The following is a 13,756-nucleotide window of genomic DNA, read 5'->3' on the forward strand; positions in this document are numbered from 1 at the left end:
ATATAGAAATATAGGCTTCTTTTTTAATAGCCAGGCCTCCTAGAGCCCTGACCTCCCCGACACAAGGTTTACAATAATCCTTGGCAAATGGCTTTCTGGGTACAGAGCCAAATGACCTACTTCTCTCCCATGTCTAGGTAGCATTAGAGTCTTGGCCTGCCAACTGAACTTGTCTCCAAGAACATTGTGTCCTTTGGTCTTTGCAGGACCTGGTGGCCACCTCTGGCCATCCAGCCTCCACCCAGATTCTAACTTGTCAGGCTTCCATATTCTCTCTGGTTCTTCCTGCTACAGAACTTTCTTTTCCCTTTGAAACAGGGACTTGCTGGATTCAGTTCTCTTTATAGCTAAGGATGGCCTTGAATTCCTGATCCTTTGACCTCCACCTCTTACGTGTTGGGATTTTAGGCTGGCTCCTTGCTGCCTCTGTCTTCAGGGACTTCTCATCTGTTTTCTCTAGCCCTGACCTCAGGCTCGGCTTCTGGACTGGCACCACATCCTCTCCCAGCAGCACTGACGTCTCACCCCTCACATTCCCTGCTCCTGGCAGCCAGTCTCCACCCACTCCCAATTTGCATTTACTCCAACTGCATCAGCAGAGCTCCTAGCTTCCTCCAAAGAGAACAGGTGCCTGCCGCTGCTACCAAGCTGGGGTGGGGGCGGGGTGCGAGGGCTTTGCACCTCACTCCCAGCTCCTGGCAAGCCTTTCTTCAAGGTGAAACGCGTTCTCTTCTTGATATTTGTGTTACACAGATCTGGAGACAGAGGTGAACGAAGAATCGTGATCCACCTGGGAGGCTGCATCTGTTATAGTCTTGGGTCCGGGACCAAGGAGGAGATGGCTGACTTTGCCCTTGGCCTGGTTGGAGAGTGAGGAGAGGGTAAGGGTACACCTGAGCATGACAGGGGCTTTTGCATCCCCTTGGGAGAGAGGTGATGTGTCAGGACCATTTTATAGAGATGGACAGAGGGAGGTTTGTATGCTGGGTCCAAGCTCATGCTGGCAATAAACAGCTAAGATAAGACTCAAACCCAGACAGTATGAGCTTGGCCATACTGACTAGAGGAAAAGGGTAGAGAAGGGGACTGCTGCCAATTCTTCTGAAAGACTCTCCCAGGGGGAAAACTAAGGACATCTTCCCTGGGTCCTCTGAGGTTCTATTGTCCTCATGGGAAGAAGGGTCTGCCAAGGTTTAAGATGTAGGTTTCATCAACAGATTGTACTGACTTCCAGTTCTAGCTCCACCCCTTCCCAGCTGGGTGACTTTGAACCCCTTACATCACTTCTCTGAGCCACAGGGCCAGCTGTCATTGTAAAATGCAGGCAATATCAAAGCTGGCTTGTGGCTGTTTTTAGGATTCCATGTATGAGGGTGGGGGAAAGCCACTGGCAGAGCCAGCTTCCTAAACACCGACTGCAGTTGCTGAAGTTGGAATGTGTCTCCGTGCTGTCCCATCTCACTGCCACTGGTTGTAGGAAGCCATGCTTGGAAGCCAGGGTCTGGGAGGGAGCAAGGGCTTGAGCTAGCAGCTGTTTCTTCTTTCTCACAGCACAGGCACCTGGAGGCACCGGAAGACGGGCTTTCCTGCTCTGAGGGGACTGACACATGTAATCATATAGTTTAGCAGAACAACAAAGTGGCCCTGGCTACAGGATTTGTCACTGGCTGTGAGCAGGGCTGGCTGCAGGCATCGCCTCCAGAAAGATCCCTGCAGGAGACTCCTGCTGGATCCTGCACCTGCTGCCTCCTGCCTGCTCTAGTTGGGACAGGCCAACCTGGACTTTCAGAATTTGATTCTGGAAAAGTCCTTCTGGGAAAGTGCAGTGTGAGCTGCTTCGGGAACACTCCCCATGCTGTGGAGATGGACACTCATTGTCCCCATTAAGTAAGAAAGGTGCAGCAAGTTACAGTCGGCAACTCTGCCTGGACCCAAGGATGAATGGCCCACAGCTGTCTTTGGTGGCTTTCAGGTCAGTTGATGACCTTGGTCTTTATTTCCCCGAAATATGAAAGCTCTCAGAGGTGGGCTTCCTTAGCCCCACCCCACACCCTGACCTCTCACCTCTGCCCACAGTGTAAATGTCCTTCTATCTCCCTCTCTGCCATGACTGGGTGGTTCATTCCACCACAAACACAGTTAATTACATAGCCCATCTTTAAAATGCCCATCTCTGGCCCTCTCTTGCCCAGGTCCCCTTGATTTCTCTACTTCCCTTGACAGCAAAACTCTGACAGGAGCGGATTAAAGATGGCAGCCACTATCCAAACTGTCATGGCCTCTCTCTCCCATGTCCTTCTCAAACCTGGCTACCAGGCTTCCATGTTCTCCCTTCTCAGTTTCCCTCAACCTACATGCATGCCAAAGCTATCATTCAGTCTTCCAGCCTCAGGGGCAGCAGAGGTTGGCTGCACCCATCTTCCGGATTCTCCACTCCATCTGCCTCCCCACTCCCCAACCCCTCTCTCTTTTGTAGATTTATAATGATCTCCTGACTTTTGGAGATTGGGGAAGCCCAGAGCTTGAGAGTCACTTATTCCTTCTGTCCCACATGCCAGTTCTCAGCCTGTATAGTTTGATTGCCAGGTTGACCAGGTGGAGAAATGCTCAGAGGATTCCTGAAGCACAGTTTAGGACCTGTTTTTGAAGATCTTTCCATCAGTCATGAAGTTTCTAACCTAAGGAAGACTTAAGCCACTAATGGAGTAGAAAATCTGTGTTGGGAGGCACTGCAACTGTAACAGACGGGCCTAACTGGAGGAAGTTGCTCACTGGGGACATCTTTATGGGCTGCTTCTTGCCCCGGACCCTTCTGGTTACTGCTCCACTGTCTTTCAGTTCACCATGGTATGAACTGTTCTCTCACCCTCCTTGTCACAGTGGACAGAACCCCTGAATCCATGAGCAGAATAAACCTTCACTTCCCGCTCTGCTTTAGTTCCAAAATGTCCCCTGCAGGGTCACGTGTCTGAACACTTAGCCTACTTCTGACAGTCTTTTGGGGCAACACTGTGGAACCCTTTTAGTAGGTGACATAGCTGGGAGAGGTAGGTCACTGGGGACAGGTCTTGGAGGGATGTAGACCACCATGCTTCAGGCTTTGAGCTCTTGGTTTTCTGCTCTGCCAGGACTGGGGGGTAGTATCTACTGACCAGAATAGGGTTGTGACCTCATCTTTATAAGCCCAGATGTTTATGTAAGAGACTGGCAAGCAGTGGGCGCTTAGTGCATGCTTGCTGATTGGAGGGATACAAGTTTCCTTCTCCACCCAGGTATTTCAAGTTACGTGCACACACGGATGGTTTCTTGCCATGCCTGAGGCTTAGGCACTGGTTGTCTTCAGCTGTCAGTGCCAGTCTTCAGACTGTTCTGGAGCGCCCCGAGAATGATCCATGGTGGCCATACTATCTGCTTTGAATGAGTGGCTTTATTGAGTATAGAGTAAGCCAACGTCAAAGAATGAATAGGAGTGATAGAAGCAGATAGTAAAACCATCATCAAATCTGGTGCAGAAGGCATCCAGCAGGAACTGGCAGAGAAACCCCGACTGAGTCAGTCAGGAGTCAGTGAAGTTCCTTAGAGTGGAAGGCAGAGCAATGGGTAGCACAGCTGAGGCTTCCTAGGGAAAGAACAGATAGCAACAGTAAGGGAATGCCATCAAACGGAGGGATCCAAATATCTAGCAGAGATCCACTGGGGAAGGAGAGGCAGTCCCCTGGAGATCTTGATCATAAGGGTTCTCTCCACTGATGAGCTGACTTTATGGATGAAGCTCAGGTTTCCTCTATACCACAGGCAATTTTTATTATCACAGAGAAGATGATAGTAACCTCTGATGGACAGGTTTTGACTTCTATCTGTTCTCAAGGACACACTATTTTTCATTCTTGGGCTATTTGAGATCTCTTCCCTCCTTGCTGTAGAGTTATGGAAGCCAGTCCACTACCCAATGGGGAATGGGATGGTTGGAAGACAGTTTGAGACAAAAACGGGTAGGTCTTAAATGGATGGAGGGCCAACCCCACATCAGAGAAGTCTTCTCAGTGAGCTGAAGTAGCGCTGGGTAAATTACAATGTACCTTATACCATATGCCAGCTGCAGAGAGTTCACATGCCTTGGGTTTGAGTTCAGTATGCCTCAGTCTTGCCCCTTCCCCGATGTGGTCTTGAGGTGGCCACTCTCCTTAACTTCATCATCAAATAAAGAAGAAGAGTAGATGGTCTCAAATGTGTTCACACAGTTCTAGAAAGGGTAGAGAGTGACCAGGAGTCAGACTTCAAGGAGAAGCTTGTCCACTGCTAACCTCCGTCTCCCTGAGTCTGAAATGGGAAGTGATGAGGATTTTGTACCATGCAGGCTAAGAATTAGATATAAGGTAACCGAGGGAAACCATGGCCCCATCTTGGTAGCTGTATCTGTTGCTGGCCCAGTGGCTCCTTTGTGGATGAACATCTTGAAGTTGTGGTGAGGCTGTTCCCACCAGATCAGGAATGAACTCACCAAGGCATCTTTCCGCATGTGTGCACTAACAAAGGGTCTGCCCTGTCCAAAGGTCTGGTGTCACTACCATGCAATATGATATGCACTGTGGTTTTAGATACCTGTCCCCTGCTCTGTGAGCTTTTCTAGAGGATTTTATGAAGAACTCCCTAAAAGGGTGGTCCCATCTACCATGGTTTGGGAGGGGAAAGAGTGACCTTGTCATATATATGTGTCAATCAACTCACAAATACTCTCAAAGCGTATCCGTAACCCACAGTGTATAGCCCACTAAGTTCCTCTAGCCTGAGTCAGTCCACTCCTCTCTTTGCAGTGTTGGCTTCGCTTTGGTTTGCTAAATAAACCTTTGCTCGAACTGTCTTTTGACTGAATTCGTCCCTTCAAGAACAAAAACGACCCCATAACAGAGTCAGTCGCTATCAGAGGGAGATGTGTTTGGACCATTGCAGAAGTCACAGCTGTGAGGGGGCCATAAATAAAGTTGCCACACACCATCGTGACCTGTGACTATTAGAAGCTGTTCTCTTATAATTCAACCCTGAACCACATCACTACCAACCCTGGAGGCTTTTCATTCTTACTCTCCTTCTGGGACTGTAGCCTCACTCATTAGTTCGTTCATTCAACACTTTTATGGAACGCACACTGTGCCCGACTCTGGCGCTGCATATGTACAACACCGAGCAAAGCCAAGGTCAGGCTCCAGCCCTCAGGAACTAATTGGAGTGGTCAGAGTGGTGATTGCCATTTATTGCTGGCCCGCCTGCCAGCCAAGCAATAAGGCCTGCCAAGCTCTAAGGGATGTCCTTTGATGCTGGGCATACCACTCCATCCTCCCCAAGCCCTACCAAGAAGGGGTGGCATTCATCTCTAGTCTGTAGATAGAGAGATTGAGACCTATATCTGCCATGAATGGTGGTCATAGGATAAAAATCCAGGCAGTTCAGTTTAGGAGTCTGAGTTTTCTTCTCCTACCCCTTCACATCCCTTTAATGTTAGAGGACCCATTTCACACTCAGTTGCTAATGTTCAAGAAGCTGTGGCATCTGCCCAGAACTTGAGTCATCCGACCTCAAGGGGAAACAGACAAGGCTTTGTCATATGAACACCCCAGGCCAGCTCAGGGGCAGCTCACATGGTGTGGTTTCTTGAGACCAGTCTCACTGGGAACTTGGATACCTGCTCACCTCGGGCTGGGGGTTGGGGGGGAACTGCCCAGGGTGTAGTATAACAGGACCTTGCATGTGCCCTGTAGATGCCCCCACAAGTAGAACACCCCCCCCCCGCCCCACCCACGTCACTTCTGCAGTTCCCTTTGTTCTTGCTGTAAGTCACAGGTGACAGCCGGTTCCTCCCTCCTGAGGAAGCTGTGATGGGAATGAACTCTGGGTCCTTGGGAGATACGCTCAAAGGAGGCTTTGGGGAAAATCTCTGTACTCTGAAGCTATACATCCCTTTGGGGGAAATGCTTCTCGCTTTTAGCCTCTGCAATGATGTAAGAGAGGCTATGGGAGTTAAGGTGAGAATGAGACAGGTTTGTGTCACTGGCAGCCCTCACCCAGCTGTGGGCGCCGCCACTGTCCGGAGAATGTGGGTGTGCAAAGCAATGTCCCCTGATGCAGGTGTTCATGTATGCACAACCACGGGGCTGTTGTGTCTCTGGGCACATGGATCTGGGTGCCAACTGGTTTAGAAGATGACCCCTCTTCTCAGCCCACATACTTCTGTACTGGCTGGCCTGTGGGAGCAGCTCTCTTCCATTCATGGCTCGTCTGCCTGCCGAGACCAGTGGCCTGCACAGGCACACTCCTTCTGTGGTTAAGAAGCTTCTTAAGGGGGTTGGGGATTTAGCTCAGAGGTAGAGCACTTGCCTAGCAATTGCAAGGCCCTGGGTTCAGTCCTCAGCTCAAAAAAAAAAAAAAAAAAAAAAAGAAGCCTCTTAAGACCTGGCCTTGGAATGGTCACTCTGTCATACTGACCCTAATGTATTGGTTAAAGCAAAACATACAGCTGAAAAAGTCAAGGGCAGGGAAATCAATTCTACTCCCTCAATGAGAAAGTGTGCGGTAGAGAACTGGAACCACGTTTTGCCACAATCTGCACGTATGTGTCTCTGTGGATATGTCTGAGTGGGCAACTGCATGGGTGTCCTTTCATACATGTACCATGCATGTCGATGAGAAACGAAAGTGCTGTTAAGCATGTGTCTGCGTTTCACACACACACACACACACACACACACACACACACACACACACACACAGAGAGAGAGAGAGAGAGAGAGAGAGAGAAAGAGAGAGAGAGAGAGAGAACGCACTACAGAGGCACACAGACCAACCCTGAGCCTGTGCGGTGAGTCTGTCTCAATCTCTCACAGAGACGCTTTCAGCCCCAGTGAGTCGCATGCTCTCTCTGCATGTGCCGAGGTAGAGTTTGCTCTGTTAGTGGCCCTGAGAAAATTCACTGGTCAGTTGTCTTGTAGTCTATTATTACCCAGATGTCTGTGTGTTCCAAACAATTGTTTTTAGATTGCTTCATTAGTCTGTCTCGGCAGACTGGATCCTGCCACACTTGACTGGCTCAGAGTCTCTGGGGCAGAGCTGGTAGAAGCTGGACATGCAGCTCCCTTGCTGATGCATCTCTAAGTGGGGAAGAGGGTGCCCCAGAGAGAGAGAGCCAGGAGAGAGCCACCACATGCTGCATGAGGCAACATCATAGAGAAGGAAGGGGATGGGGACTTTAGAACTAGAAAGAGTTGGTAGCCTGAACCTGCCGTTTGCAGACTGGGTCACTCCTGCAAACTCATGCAAGATGGTGCCTGACCCTTCTGGTGTGGTCTTCCCTATGTCACTGTGCACGAGGCCCAGGGCCCTCATTGGCTGAACAAGAAGCTGGTACCAGTTATGGTTCCCTACTTGAGTCAAGTCACTGATGGTCTAAGAGACCCTTCTGCCACAGCCAGCTCAGGAGCAAATCGGCAGGCGAAGCTAGGACCTGGGGCCCTCAGGCCTGTGCTCTCTGCTCTGTGCTCACAAATGCTGACTCTGTCCTAGAGGCCGGTGTGCTCCTCTGAAAGTGAGGGTAACAGCATCCTGGGGGCAAGCTCTTCCCTTCTGCCCAACTTCTGGAAGAGGGCGACCCCAGAAGTCTTAACCACACCCCTGCCTCCCTTCCCAGGAGAACTTGACAGGAGTATCTGCACTGCCAACCCTTGTGCCAACCAAGAGCTACAGAGCAGCTTTGGGCCTCGGAGAGCATTGCTTCCCCCTCTCACTAGCTGCCACTTTCCAAAATAGACAAGGTGCCACCAGGCTGCTGCTGTGCCCTGTACCCGATCCAGTATTGACCATTCCTGTGAAGGCCACCTGACAAAAGATTTTAGACTCCGTGGGCCACACGTGGTCACTGCCACTTGCTCTTTATCTCATTCTCTTAAAAACAATGCACTTGTTTTGAGCTGTCTTTGAAGTGTCCCCCCAAAACATTCCTGAGTTGAAATCTTGGTCCCCAGCTTAAAGCCAGCACCATCTGCACGATGGACCAAGCCCCTAATGGGTTTCTAATTTGGCAGTGTTACTGGGAGATGGTGGAGAGTCAGAGGTGACCCTGCTGGAGGAAGCCTTGGAAGGACACACCCTGTTGCTGCTTTCTGGGGGGCAGCCTGAAGTCTCGGCTGCCCCTTCCACACTCCCGCTGTGATGTTCTGCTCACCCCAGGTCCAAAGCAGGGAGCCAGATGACTGGGGAAACTTCTGGAACTGAGAGCTAAATTTTCCTTTTAAAATTGTTCTTGAACCATGAGAAGCTTACTTGGCACTTGCCACCAAACCTGACAGAAGGAAAGAAATGATTCTTAAAAGTTGTCCTCTGACCACCACACAGGCACCATGGAGTATGTGAAAACACCAGAACTTCTAAAACAAGCACCACCACACATGCACACACACACACACACACACACACACACACACACACACACACACACACAAAAGCAAACTAACATACTATTCTTTGGTGGCAGGGCTGGGGGAGTAAGGACAGGGTTTCACTGTATAACCCTGACTATATTGGAGACCCAGTTGGCCTCAACCTCAGAGATCTGCCTGTCTCTACTCCCGAGTGCTGGGATTAAAGGCATGACCCATCACCACCTGGCCAAATCCTGTTCTTAGCTCAACAGCTACATAGACATAGAATAGATACGGTAGGGCCCGTGAGTTATGGCTGGCCACTCTTAGGGAGACAGGCAGGTAGATGTCTGAGTTAAGACAAATGTGAACTGAAGTTACCAGGGCTCCAAGTTGTACAGGGGCCTAACAGAACCATTATTCTATACCGAGGAGACTGTGTGGCAAGGTAGCTGTGGTCCTCATCTAGTCATTTGTGTGCAGCTTGAGGTGAGGTTCCCACCAACTCCAGCACTCTCCAAGCACCGGGTGTGAGTGGGGCCCTCCAGGTGCCTCTTCCTGGTATAGTAAACTTGGGCCACAGAGCTGCAACTCTAAAGCATTAGTTAGAGGATACTCAGATACGGGGGAGGGGGAAGGGAAGAGGGAGGCAGCGAACACAGCCAATTCTCTCAGCCCGTGTCCTACATTATAAAATTGCCCAAATAACATAATGGATTTAAAAAAAATGTTTGGTAATTTTCTTTTGTCCATTATTATAAGAATCAGTCACGGAAATGAACCAAGAAGAAAATAATAAATCCTACCCCTCAACTCCTTCAGAATCAGCCACTCCTGCCACTCTGGGGAAGATTCCGCAGGCCCCTCTGTCTGGTTGTAAACACATATGCACGCCGGCTTAAATGAGCACGAGCAGACTCCACATGCTGTTGTAGAAAATGGTTTTTTTCTTCTCGACAATATGTTGTGGACATCTTTCCATGTCAATAAATATAGATTGGCGGGCGGTGTGTTAAACGGCAGTGCTATATCCGATCGAGTGCACAAATAAAAGTTTGAAATGCCAGAGAGGCGTTGGCTCCACTCGGCTCTCGAGTGGTGGGCATTTGGTGATGCTCAGACAGCAGCTTGGGGACCTGGGCCCACAACCACCCTGGCTACCGGGGACACTGTGTTAGGACTTATTCCATTAGAGACCGACCTGCTCATAGTAACCTCTGACAACCTTAGGTTCCAGGAAGCATCCTTGTAGGCAGCTGTGGAGGAAGGCCTAACTCCTGACTCACCACAGAAAGGCATTGCCCTTGCCATAGCCCTGGCTTTCCTGGTTTCTTTGAAAATTGCTCAGCAAGGCATGGCAGGTCTCTCTTTCTCTCTCTCTCTCTCTCTCTCTCTCTCTCTCTCTCTCTCTCTCTCTGTGTGTGTGTGTGTGTGTGTGTGTGTGTCTCTGTCTCTCTGTCTCTGTCTCTGTATTCCTCTGTCTGTCTCTGTGTCTCTGTCTCTCTGCCTCTGTCTCTCTGTGTCTCTGTCTGTCTCTATCTCTTTGTTTCTGTCTCTCTCTGTCTCTCTGTGTGTGTCTCTGTCTCTCTGTCTCTGTCTTCCTCTGTCTCTGTCTCTCTGTGTGTGTCTCTGTCTCTCTGTCTCTGTCTTCCTCTGTCTCTGTCTTCCTCTGTCTCTGTCTCTCTGTCTCTGTGTCTGTCTCTGTCTCTCTGTCGCTGTCTTTCTGTCTTTGTCTGTCTCTGTCTGTCTCTCTGTCTCTGTCTGTCTCTGTCTCTGTCTTTCTGTCTTTGTCTGTCTCTGTCTGTCTCTGTCTCTGTCTTTCTGTCTTTGTCTGTCTCTGTCTCTGTCTCTGTCTTTCTGTCTTTGTCTGTCTCTGCCTCTGTCTGTCTCTGTCTCTCTGTCTCTGTCTCTGTCTGTCTCTCTGTCTCTGTGTCTCTGTGTCTCTGTCTGTCTCTCTGTCTCTCTGTCTCTCTGTCTCTGTCTCTGTCTCTGTCTCTGTCTCTCTCTCTCTCTCTCTCTCTCTCTCTGTCTCTCTCTCTCTCTCAGGTCTTAATGGGACCTTGGTCCTTCACCTGCCCCAAGCTCTGCAGGCAAGTGGTCCTCTAACCTTGCAGCTTCTCTTTCTGACTCACGGCTTCCCCCTGTCCCCCCTCCCAATTTCTGGTCTAGACTTGTGAAGTGATTCTCTATGGCACAATGGCCCTGCTGTACTCAACCAAGAGTCCCTTTTAGAACTCCAGTGCCCACCAATTGTAATGCCATGGGCAGTGCTCGGGTGTGGCATCCCAGATATTTGTTGTCACTGATCTGAGGACTCGAGGTCAGTGCCCACCTCTGTCCTTACGTCTTAGACTCATAGGTTTGACCTCCATTCCTGGACTGAGTCTCTTCTCCTTCTCCTGATGCTGTTTCTATCTGAGGGCTCTCCCCTGTTCTCCCTGTTGATTCTGGCCCTCCATGCCCAGTGTATCAGTCAGATTTCGTCTGCCCAACAAGCTGCCCCACAGACATCAGTGACTTATACACCAGCACCCACTGATGCACACTCAAGGGTCTGCCTTGGTTGTGGTTTCTCTGATCTTGAACAAACCTCTTATATCGGCTTCAGATGGGTGTCTAGTTACTTGATTTGTTTTTATTCTAGAACTCATGCCACACTCCTCTCCGGGGGTGGGTAGACACTCAGGGCATGGTGGTGGAAGCAGGCAGGTGTTAGAAACTTCCTTCAGCGCTGATGTGCAGGGACCTCTACCCATATCCGTCAAGTAAAGCCAGTAGCCTTGCAAAGCTCAAAGTCAAAGGGGGAGGAGGCAGGGTAGACTCCATCTACCACAGGAGGCCACTTCAGTAGTCCCAGGCAACAACTCATTCACAAGGAGGGTGCCTTACTGGTGGGTCTACCTCCCTGCCAGTCTCTAGACTTCTTTGGTGTGGGAGGAATCTAGGGACTAGCTTTGTGTCCCTGTCTCTGGCCCATGGTTGGGCAGGCAGAGTTTGCAAAGTGACTAGCTGACTTACCAACTCACTGGGACACTGTTGTGACCTTAACTATCCCCCTCTGCCCTCAGCACAGATTTGGAGACGTCGTCCGTGAGAAGTGGGCATATTTCCTCATAGCTGTGCCATCCTGAGATGCTCCGCTCATGGCTACAGACCCTATCTATCTTTAACTCGGGGACTACATCAGCAAAGTGGGTGACTCGACCAGGCAGTAATGAGCAGACTGTAACTCAAACCCAGCTCTCTGATCTCACATAGAACTGTGCAGTGGATCATCCTTTCTGGAAACTTGCAGTTTTCTTTAACCCCAGCCAGCCAGATGCTGGGTACCACTTGGTGGGGAGACAGGGCTTTCTCAGAAATGGCAGAAGGTTCAGGGGTGAAGATAGGGGAGAAGATGAACTCATTGTTCTGATCCTTGAGGAGTCTGGGCAGACTCAGGTTGCTAAGGAGATGGGTGGGGGTGCCTCCATCAGCAGGGGAGGTCGCTGGAACACCTATGGGCTCAATAAGGGTAGACATATGAGAGCTGCCAGGGCACCTGGTGGGGCAATAAGCCCCTGACTGTGCAGGGCTGTGGCTGAGGTGTCCAGATGATTTGGAAGAACAGTCCCCAGGCCAGCCTTGGAAAACAGGGTCAACCCTGATGCTCTGTCCCTTGATGCAGAGGTGGGGAATGGGGGTGTACTCTCACCTGTTCCCCCGGGGCAAGAGGGGCCCAGCTGCCTCTCTACCATTTACATTCAGCCCTTGTCTATGCCAAACTCTGCATGCAGCAGCCTGCTCCCAGAGATGAGCTATTTTAAGTGCTTCCCCTCCGCCCCTAAGGGTGCCATGTGTTTATCTTGCTTTCGAGTTAAAAGGGAAAATCAATTTCACTCTTACCTTAGGAAGATTTGGGGTTGGGGGGTGCCATTTCATTAAAATGAGAGTGGGAATGGGCAGTAAGGGCTTCAGATTCCCACCCCTTTGCCCAGTCACAAGTAAGCAGTAACCTGCTGCACAGCCTGCCCCCTGGACACTCGACAAACCTGCAACCCAGACTAGGGGGCTTCAGAGGCCTGGGCTTTACCTGAAATGGTCACTGAACCGTGTCTTCCAAGCCTGACCCAGGGGGAAGGAGGGGGCAAGGAGCCAAGTTCATCACTGGTGTTTATGGGAGCATGTGCACACGTGTGCATTAGTCTATGTGTGTTGAGGTGATCCATGAACTCTATACATGTCTGTAGGATGGTCTGGGTCCTTGGTCACTCGAGCCAGGCTCAGTGATCTGGTACTTGTTGTCTTGGATGGACATGGCCCTGCCTCAAGCTTCTTGCTTGGATTGGTGACTTCAAGCTCAACTGGGCTAATCTGGGTCTGGTCACGTTACTTGCCCTTGCCGTCACAGCTGGCAATTCCTGGTCTGTGCTTCTACAATTACTCTTTCCAGGAGTCAACAGGGACCCCCAGCTTCCTCGGGTGTCCACAAGTCCTGAGTGCAGAGGCTAGCTTGTCCAGATGGTGTCAGAGGAAACCCACTGAGGCCTCTACCAACAGGGTTGATGCTGACCAGAGAAGGGCAAGACCTGGTCTCCTGTTGTAATGAGGCCTTTCAAGGGTGTGTGTGTGTGTGTGTGTGGTGTATGTGTGTGGTGTGTGTGTGTATGTGTGTGGTGTGTGTGTGTGTATGTGGTGTGTGTGTATGTGTGGTGTGTGTGTATGTGTGGTGTGTGTGTGCATGTGTGGTGTGTGTGTGTGAGGTGTATGTGTGTGTGGTGTGTGTGGTATGTGGTGTGTGTGTATGTGTGGTGTGGTGTGTGTATATGTGTGGTGTGTGTGTATGTGTGGTGTGTGTGTGTGTGTGGTGTATGTGTGTGTGGTGTGTGTATATGAGGTGTGTGTGTGTATGTGTGGTGTGTGTGTGTGTGGTGTGGTGTGTGTGTGTGTGTGGTGTGTGTGTATGTGTGGTGTGGTGTGTGTGTGTATATGTGGTGTGTGTGTGTATATGTGGTGTGTGTGTGTGTGGTGTATGTGTGTGTGGTGTGTGTATATGTGGTGTGTGTGTGTATGTGTGGTGTGTGTGTGTGGTGTGGTGTACGTGTGTGTGTGTGTATGTGGTGTGTGTGTATGTGTGGTGTGTGTGTATGTGTGGTGTGTGTGTGCATGTGTGGTGTGGTGTGTGTGTATGTGTGGTGTGTGTGTATGTGTGGTGTGTGTGTGCATGTGTGGTGTGGTGTGTGTATATGTGTGGTGTGTGTGTATGTGTGGTGTGTGTGTATGTGTGGTGTGGTGTGTGTGTATATGTGTGGTGTGTGTGTATGTGTGGTGTGTGTGTGTGTGAGGTGTATGTGTGTGTGGTGTGTGGT

At 50.3% G+C, this 13,756-nt stretch overlaps 1 long non-coding RNA gene across 1 annotated transcript; it reads left to right on the plus strand.

Moving 5' to 3' along the window:
• Positions 1-472: 472 nt before the first annotated feature.
• LOC120103128 (uncharacterized) lies at positions 473-4,861 on the plus strand. The gene is made up of 2 exons (XR_005505215.2): positions 473-881; positions 1,552-4,861. It is a non-coding gene; the product is annotated as an uncharacterized LOC120103128 (long non-coding RNA).
• The last annotated feature ends 8,895 nt before the right edge of the window (positions 4,862-13,756 follow it).

This window comes from Rattus norvegicus, chromosome 5 (assembly GCF_036323735.1).
Source record: "Rattus norvegicus strain BN/NHsdMcwi chromosome 5, GRCr8, whole genome shotgun sequence".
Taxonomy (NCBI): domain Eukaryota; kingdom Metazoa; phylum Chordata; class Mammalia; order Rodentia; family Muridae; genus Rattus; species Rattus norvegicus.